Source organism: Nannospalax galili, unplaced genomic scaffold (assembly GCF_000622305.1).
Source record: "Nannospalax galili isolate Female #2095 unplaced genomic scaffold, S.galili_v1.0 scaffold747, whole genome shotgun sequence".
Taxonomy (NCBI): domain Eukaryota; kingdom Metazoa; phylum Chordata; class Mammalia; order Rodentia; family Spalacidae; genus Nannospalax; species Nannospalax galili.
In genome coordinates, this window is record NW_008357686.1 from 1,535,750 (window position 1) to 1,544,164 (window position 8,415).

The window sequence follows — 8,415 nt, forward strand, 5'->3', positions numbered from 1 at the left end:
GCTCTGTGTGAGTGGATGTGATGTGTTATTCAGCTACTTGTGCAATGCTTTGGGGGCATTCTTCCCAGAAACAGAGCCTCCAACATGGTTCTCCACCTCTCCCTGAAATTTTGGGAACCCATTTTTAAAAATGACTCTTCTGCTTAGTCAGCCTTTGTCTTTGTTGGCATATCTCTGACAAACGTAGATCTCATCACATGAAACAGGAACTTGGAGTCATTCTCCACTCTTCCTCGCCACACGCAACTAGTCAGTCCTTGAGTCCTGTTATTTTTGTCTTCTGACTGTTTGATTCTGCTCCTTCTTGTTTATTACAATTACTACTTCCTGCCTGGCTCAGATGCCAGGTTTTCTTTCTTTTTCTTTTCTTTCAGTACCAGGTCCTCTGACATTCTAACATGCTGGGAAAGTGCTCTACACTGAGCAAAATCCCCAGGTCTTCCTGTTCCCCAGATCTTTTTGTGCTTGTTCCTATCATTTCTTTTAAATAAAAAGAAACTTCAAATTCAATTTAAAGAAAAACCATCCGAAACTAACTGCAAGAACAACGGGGCAAACCAACTCCTGAAAAAGGGCACTGTGGGCTTAGATTTACTGGAGGGCTGAGGAAAACTAAAAATGACATTTAGCTTAAAAAGTTGTGAGTTACTTGCAAATTTTTGAAGTTTTTCAGGGTGGAAAATCCTTAGGTCAACTGTTACTATCAAAATGTGTGCAGGCTTCTCTCTTTGTAGATTCGAAGAGGCAATTGTACATCTCCAGTTTCCTACACATGCTCAATTCTTTGTCTCAGCCAACTCTCAGCGGAGGGGCAACCAGAACAACACCGTCTCCCTGGACAAAGAGCATGGGGATATTCCATTTTGTTGACTTGTACATCTCTTCATATGTCTCTTCATCAATCTCAATCGTAGTCAGAGTTTCTTCTACATCTCCCAGGATCATATTTAAATGCTGGTCATAAGCATGTAATCTGCCTTGAAGCTCTCAGTCGTTTCTCATCTTCACATAAATTCACTCATCCAGGCTGAGCTTGGTGAGGTTCAGGGGTTCCTCTACTGTATTGTTAATCTGTTGCTGATCCCCGTCGTCCGCCATGTTTCAAACCCTGTGCCCTTTCTCACCTTTCGTTCCTGTCATTTTTAAATTATATTTATTTGTGGTGTGTGTGTATGTGTGTGGGGGTGGGTGCACGTGTGCCATGATGTACCTGTGTAGTAAGAGGAGAACCTGAAGGAGTTGGTTCTCTCCTTCCTCCGTGTGGGTTCTGGGGATCAAACCCAGATTGTCAGTCTTGGTAGTAAGCACCTTTACGCACTAAGCCATTTTGCTACCCATCCTCAGAAGTTTTTGTTTTGTTTTTACTTTTTGTTTTAAGGATAGGTTATCAGTAAGTTATCAAGGCTGGCCTTGAGTTCATGATCCTCCTCCCTTAGCCTCTTAAGTAGCTGGAACTACAGGCCTGTGCCACCAGGCCCAGCAAGGCAACAATAATTTTTCATATGAACTACTCCAGCGGCCTTGTAATTAGTCTCCCCCACTTCTACCTCTTCCAGTCTGAGGCTCTCTCTCTCTTTTTTTTTTTTTTTTTTTTTTTGGTCTTTTTGAAACAGGTTCTCCCTGTAGCCCCAGCTGGCCTGGAACTCACTATGTAGACCAGACTGGCCTTGAACTCACAGAGATCTGCCTGCCTCTCCCTCCTGAGTGCTGGGACTACAGGCTTGTGCCCCCATGCTTGACTGAAACTCTTTTTTTAAATTTTATGTGTATGAGTGTATTGCCTGCATGTGTGTTAGTGCACTGGTGCCATGCAGTACCTGTGGGGGTCAGAAGGTGGTGTCAGATTCTCCTGGAATTGGAGTTATGGACAGTTGTTAGGTGCCATGTGGGTACTGGAATCGAACCCCGGTCCTCTGCAAGAGCAGCCAGTGATCTTAACCACTGAGCCAACTCTTGCCCCAGTCTGAGACTCCTTAAGCCTGTCTCTCACACACTGGCTTTAAATCCTGGTAATTACCGTGGCAAGATGGTGCATGCCTATAATACCAGCACTTGGAGGTGAAATCCAGAGGATGAGGAATTCAGTGCTAACTTTGGATACAAAGTAAGTATCCTACCTAGGCTACATGACAAGACTGTCTCAAAGCAAGTGCTTGCTACTTCCTTTTGTTGTTGTTCGTTTTGTTTTTGAAATTTTTATTTTATGTATATGGATGTTTCCCCTGCATGTATGTAAGTATATCATGTGTGTACAATGCCTGTGGAGGCCAGAAGAGGGCATGTAGTATGCACTCTTAATCATTGAGCCAGAGAGCGAGTGAGCGAGCAAGACAGAGAGAAAGAAAGAAAGAAAGGAAGGAAGGAAGGAAGGAAGGAAGGAAGGAAGGAAGGAAGGAAGGAAGAAAGAAAGTCTCCATTTCCACACATAAATCTTTCTTATTTTGTTTTGTTGAGACAGGATCTCTCTGTAGTCCCAGGTGGCCTGCCTCTGGAGTGCTGAGATTAAAGGCATGTTTTTTGTTTGTTTTATTTTATGCTCTGTTGTTTGGAAAGAGAGTTCCTAGTCTAGTGAGACACCCTTTGCTGGGAAGTCCATGGTCTCCTGTTTGAATATGGTGCAGACTAAAACCTACCTACAGAATAGTAGTAGCTTCTTGAGCCCTCAGGACAGGGCTTGATTCCTCCACCTTTGTTCATCAAGGAAAGCTGAAAATAAGCATACAAGAGGGAATCCGCCAGATGTGGTGGTGGGTGCCTTTGATCTCAGCACTTACTCTGGGGGCAGAGGCAGGCAGATCTCTATGAGATCAAGGACAGTCTGGTCTACATAGTAAGTTCCATGCCAGCTGGGGCTACAGAGAAACCCTGCCCCAAAAAGAGAGAGAGAGAAAAAAAAAAGCAAGAGGGAATCCAGTTTGTGGTGGCCAACTCCTAAGTAAGTGGCAAAAAGGAATTGGGGAATTCTTCTGGCTGTCCTCTAAAGAGTCTGAAAAAGAGAGTCAGAGTCCTCAATATTACAGGACGGAGTTCACAAAAAATCACCAACACCACTTTAAAATAAGCAGCAAGGTAAATTTTAATTTTTGACCAACCGGGCTGCCTATCTCGGGAGTAAAAGCAGCCCTGATGATTGTCGGGTCAGTTTTTATAGGATTACAGAAATATAGTGTAGTAAGAAAGCTGAAATCAGCAGTTACCGGGTGGTCATACAATAACAGGGTGGTCTTATACTTTGTGTCAAGGTGACCTAAAATAGCAAGCGAGTTACAGAAGCGAAAACAAGCAGTTAGCCAGATGTAAAATGTCTGGAATTAGCACTTTCCACAGTTCATGGCTAGGACAATTTTCCAAGACCCAAGGTTGCCCCCCTTTTCCTTTTGGTGTGGAGCAAAGTTGCTGCTAAAATGGCTCTGAACAAAATGGAATAACTTAGATAAATTTGCTGAGCCAGTTCACTCAAGAAGCAATGGCTTAGGAAAAGCAAAGAGAAAAATTACTCATCTCTGAATAATGTCTTCAATTTACTCTGGTATTCTAGGATATAAATTTAGAGAGATGTGTTTGTTCAATTGGCTTATTGACTAGGAAAGAAATAAGGCTGAAATTTAGCCATTCAAAAGCAACTGGTTATAAAAATAGCAGATTTGCTATGGTTACATTCTTTAATATTCTGTACTGACCAAACTGACCCCATTTTGGATAAAGTAGCCATCTTAGAAGCTTCGCCATAGTATATTTCTAGCTCAAGGATTGTTTTCAGAAACCCTCACCCCTTTCTCCCTTTTCCTCCCAGGAGAATGCTGCCGAGGTCACTTGCTCTCTAGACATATAGAAAACAAAATTATTATGATATGAGTGCCTGCTGATTCTGGCTTCTGTAACTTGCTTGTTTTGCTATTTTAGGGCACCTTGACATGTAGACTGAGATCACCTTCTACCCTGTTATTCGGGGACCACCTTGTCAACATTCTTTTTTGCGGATTTTAGCTTTAAAAGGTCCCCTTTTCTCTCCCTCTCCACTGAAGCACTATAATCTGATATCGTGACTGCAGTCCAAGCTAGCTTGAATAAAATCTTTTATCTCGATCTGAATTGAGTCTGGTAGTCTTTCCTCAGTAGTCCCAGGGTCTACGACAATTCAATATAATATATGTTGTTGCTTTTACCTGTTGTTAAGCTTCTTGCTAAAATCATATTATTATGTGATGTTCTAATTCCTAATCTGCTGTCTTTGAGATTTGCTTAGATCTTTGTACTAATGTGGTTTTATGGGAACTTAATTATTGGAATGGTGCCATATTGTTACTCCTTGTTTGCTTTAAAAAATAAAGTTAGTCTTTTTCACATTAAAAATTCAATATTAATTTAAAAAATAGAATAAAAAAGAGTGATTAAAATGGATCTGGGGACATAGCTCAGTTGGTAAAGTGCTTGCCACACAAGCACGCTAGACCTCAATTCAATCCCAGAACATGTGTAAAAATTCCAAATCTGGCGACATGTGCCTGTAATCTTAGTCTTGGGAAGGTGGAGGCAAGTGGATTTCTGGGGCTTACCGGCCAGCCAACCTAGCCTACTTGGTGAGTTCCAGGCCAATGAGAGAACTTGTCTCAAAAAATCAAGGTGGACAGCTGTGAGAACAACAAAAGTTGTCCTCTGACCTCCACAGGCATGTGCACACATGTACAGGCAAACCTGCACACACACGTACCCAAAAAGGGTCCTTATCAAGAAATGCAACACTGCAAGCCTGGTCCAGAAAGCACTCCACAAAAGAAAACAGTAGCTCCTTCCTGACCAAACCATGACCCAGCATAGAAAGTCAAAATTAACCTCAACACAGTACCACAGAGCTGCCACCCTGTAAGTCCACTTGACTAATCAGGACTGCCCTTGTTCGTGTGGCAGGACTTGCTTGGGAAGAATTGCATTGTGGGTAGCCCTAACCCAAAGAGGATAGAGCCTAAATAACAGCTACCATAGCCCAGTTTCTCACACAGTTTTTAGTGGCTGCCCTGCCCACTACACTGAATAAACTTGTCTTACAATCTGACAAGGGTTAATTCTTTTACTACCTGTCAATCCTCCACTAATACCAACATCTGACCATTTGGGTTGCCTGTACCTTTTGGCAACTGTGAGTTGTCCCACTATCAAAGTTTTCATAGGAGCTTAGGGTTGAATAGTTTTCATTTCTTTTGGATATAAATCTAGGAGTGGAGGGCTAGTGACATGGCTCAGTGGACAAAGGCGTTTGCCACCAAAACCTGACAATCTGAGTTCCATCCCTGGAACCTCTATGGAAGAGGGAGAGAATAGACCCCCACAAGTTGTCCTCTGATTGAATTCTACATGCTTGCTGTAGCACATGCCTTCCCCCATGTGCACATGCACACACACACACACACACACACACACGATAAATGAATAAACATAAAAGAACATATAGGAGTACAGCTTCTGATTAGATAGTAATTTGTGTGTGTCTGTTACTATCTAACCACAAACCTACCCCAGATGTTCTTTTACATTTATTTATTTATCGTGTGTGTGTGTGTGTGTGTGTGTGTGTGTGCACATACATGTCACAGCACTCCTGTGGAGGTTCACCTCAGGGGTTGGTCCTTGCCTTCCACTTTGAGACAATGTCTCTTGTCTGTGTGGCTGGCATGGCAATGTATGCCTTTAATCCCAGAAATGGGGAGGCAGAGGCAAGAGGTGTGATTGAGGCCAGGCTGGTCTATGTAGCAAGTTCCAGGTCGGCCTCGATCTCACAGAGATCCGCCTGCCTCTGCCTCCTGGGTACTAGGATTAAAGGCATGCACCACCACGCCTGGCTCAACTTCTTTTTGACTGTGATAGTTTTTCTCCAGATTTTCCTTGTTGATAACCTTCTAGACAATTCTAAGGCATGCTGGTCAGCCCTGGTATTTCATAGACTAGCCCTCATTTGGGACAGTTCTAATGTCTTTCTGAAAATTCGATCAGAATTATAGGTTTGTAGGGAGTAGGGTCGCAAAAGTTGAGCGGCATTTTCATCAAATTGTAACTGAGATACATACTATCATTATACTTTTCACTGTTGGTGTTGAATTTGATCACCTAACTCAAGTTTCTCCAGTAAGGCTGGTGAGATGGCTCAGTGAGTATGAAGGTGACCACGGCCAAGTCTGATGACCTGAGTTCGATTCCCAGAACCCACGTGGTGGAAGGAGAGAACTGCCTCCTGCCAGTTCTCTTCTGGCTTCCACACATGCACTGGGGCATGTACACATCTCAGCTCTGCAACACACACAAAGTAAATAAATAAATTTGAAAAAATGGAAAAAATTTCTCTGGAGGCCAGAGAGATGGCTCAGTGATTAAGAGTCCTTGCTGCTCTTGTAGAGGACTTGGGTTTGGTTCCCAGCACCAATATGGTGGCTTACAATCATCTACAACTCCAGTTTGAGGGGCACCAGGCACACATGTGGTGCACTTACATGCATGCAGATTCCTACAAATACACAAAATTATTTTTAATGTTTCTTGGTGGCTAGAAAGATGGCCCAGAAATTAAGTGCACAGGCCGTGTTTAGCAGAGGACCCAGGTTTGGTTCCCAGAATCCATTTGGCAGCTAACAACCAACTGTTACTCCAGTTCCAGGGGATCTGACACCCTCTTCTGGCCTCCAGAGCATTGCATGCATGTGGTGCACTTACATACATGCAGGAAAAACACTCATATGCATAAAACAAAAATAAATAAATCAAAATTGTTTCTCTGTTATAAAGTTTATCTCCCCCCCCCTTTCCATACTGTACTATTTTAAAGGAAATCATTCTGCATAACCCACACTTAAAGACTAGAGAGTGATCTCCACCTCCCCAGGGGCAGGGTACAGTCTCTATTTAGAGTTCTTCTATCCTAAGGTCATCTCCTCCTTCGTTTGTTTATCTATCTATTCAACCACTCATTTATATCAGTATGAATCTAGACATAATTATTTTATTCTTTGTCTACTTTCGTTTTCATACTCACCTAGCTTTTACTTTCTTTTTCATGCAAGTAATATCAGTCTGGCATCAACCAATCCATAATGCAGTGGTTCCATATGGCAATCCTAGCACACTGTTCCTGACACTAGGAAACCATTCCAGGGCCTCCATAGTAATTTTTCTTCTTGTTAGAGGCAATGACAGCACAAACATCCTTTAGTACTCACTGAAGCTGGTGGACAGATAAATGGAGCAGACAAAATGTTTGACCAAAGCCTCTCTGTGTTTATCAGCAAAATGACTTCCCAGGTTAGATGGAGAGAATACTTTGAAGAGTGTGTCAGGGTTCATCCAGAGAGAGAGAGAGAGAACCAGTAGAAGGTATATATTCAAAGATTCATCCCAAGAAACGATCCCACACAGTTGAAGTGGGTGGCAGGGCAAGTTCAAAGTATACAGGGCAGAGCATGAGAAGAGCAGGCTGGAATTCAAAGGCATAGTCTAACACGGCTGTTCACAGGGAGGATTTCTTCTTTATAAGGGAAACCTCAGCTTGAATAGTGGTTCAAACTTGTAGTCCCAGCACTTGGGAGGCTAAAGCAGGAGGATTGCTATGAGTTTTGAGGCCAGCCTGGGTTACAGTATGAAACTAAAAAGAAAGAGGACGGGCATGGTGGGGCACACCTTTAATCCCAGCATGCAGAAGGCACAGGCAGGTGGATCTCTGTGAGTTTAAGGTTAGCCACATAGATATTTCCAGGCCAGCGAGGGCTACATAGTGAGACTCTGTTTCAAAAAATAAAACAAAATATAGTAAAACAAAAAAGAAAAAAGAGGAGCTAGATCAATGGTTCATCTGTTAAGAGGGCTTACTGCTCTTGTGGAGGACCCAGGGTCAGTTACCAGCAACCACATGGCAGTCACAACCACCTTTGATTCCAGTTGTAGGGGATCCAATGCCCTTTTCTGGCCTCCTTCAGCTCCTACATGTATATGGTGCATATATATATATATATATATATATATGCACACACGTAAAATAAAAATACATACACACACATAAATAAAATAATAAAATAAATGAATAAATTTTTTTTCAAAAGTTCAGTTCTACTTTGAAAGTTTTTCGAAAGCTTGACTCAGACCTATCTAGATTATCCCAGATAATTTTTAGTTAAAATCAACTAGTTGTGGGGAGCTAGAGGAATGGTTCAGCAGCTAAAAGCACTTGCTACTCTTGCAGAGCACCTAAGTTTTGTTCTCAGCACCCACATGGTGGCTCAACTGTCTGTAACTCTAATTTCAAGGGACGTGACACCCTCCTCTGGCCTCAACTTACATACATGCAGACAAAACAATTATACACATAAAGTAATAAAATCTTTTATAAAAAAAATCAATTAGTTGCCGGGCATGGTTGCACATGTCTTTAATCCC

At 42.4% G+C, this 8,415-nt stretch overlaps 1 pseudogene; it reads right to left on the reverse strand.

Moving 5' to 3' along the window:
- Window positions 1-789: 789 nt before the first annotated feature.
- LOC103751947 lies at window positions 790-1,098 on the reverse strand (annotated as a pseudogene).
- Window positions 1,099-8,415: the final 7,317 nt, after the last annotated feature.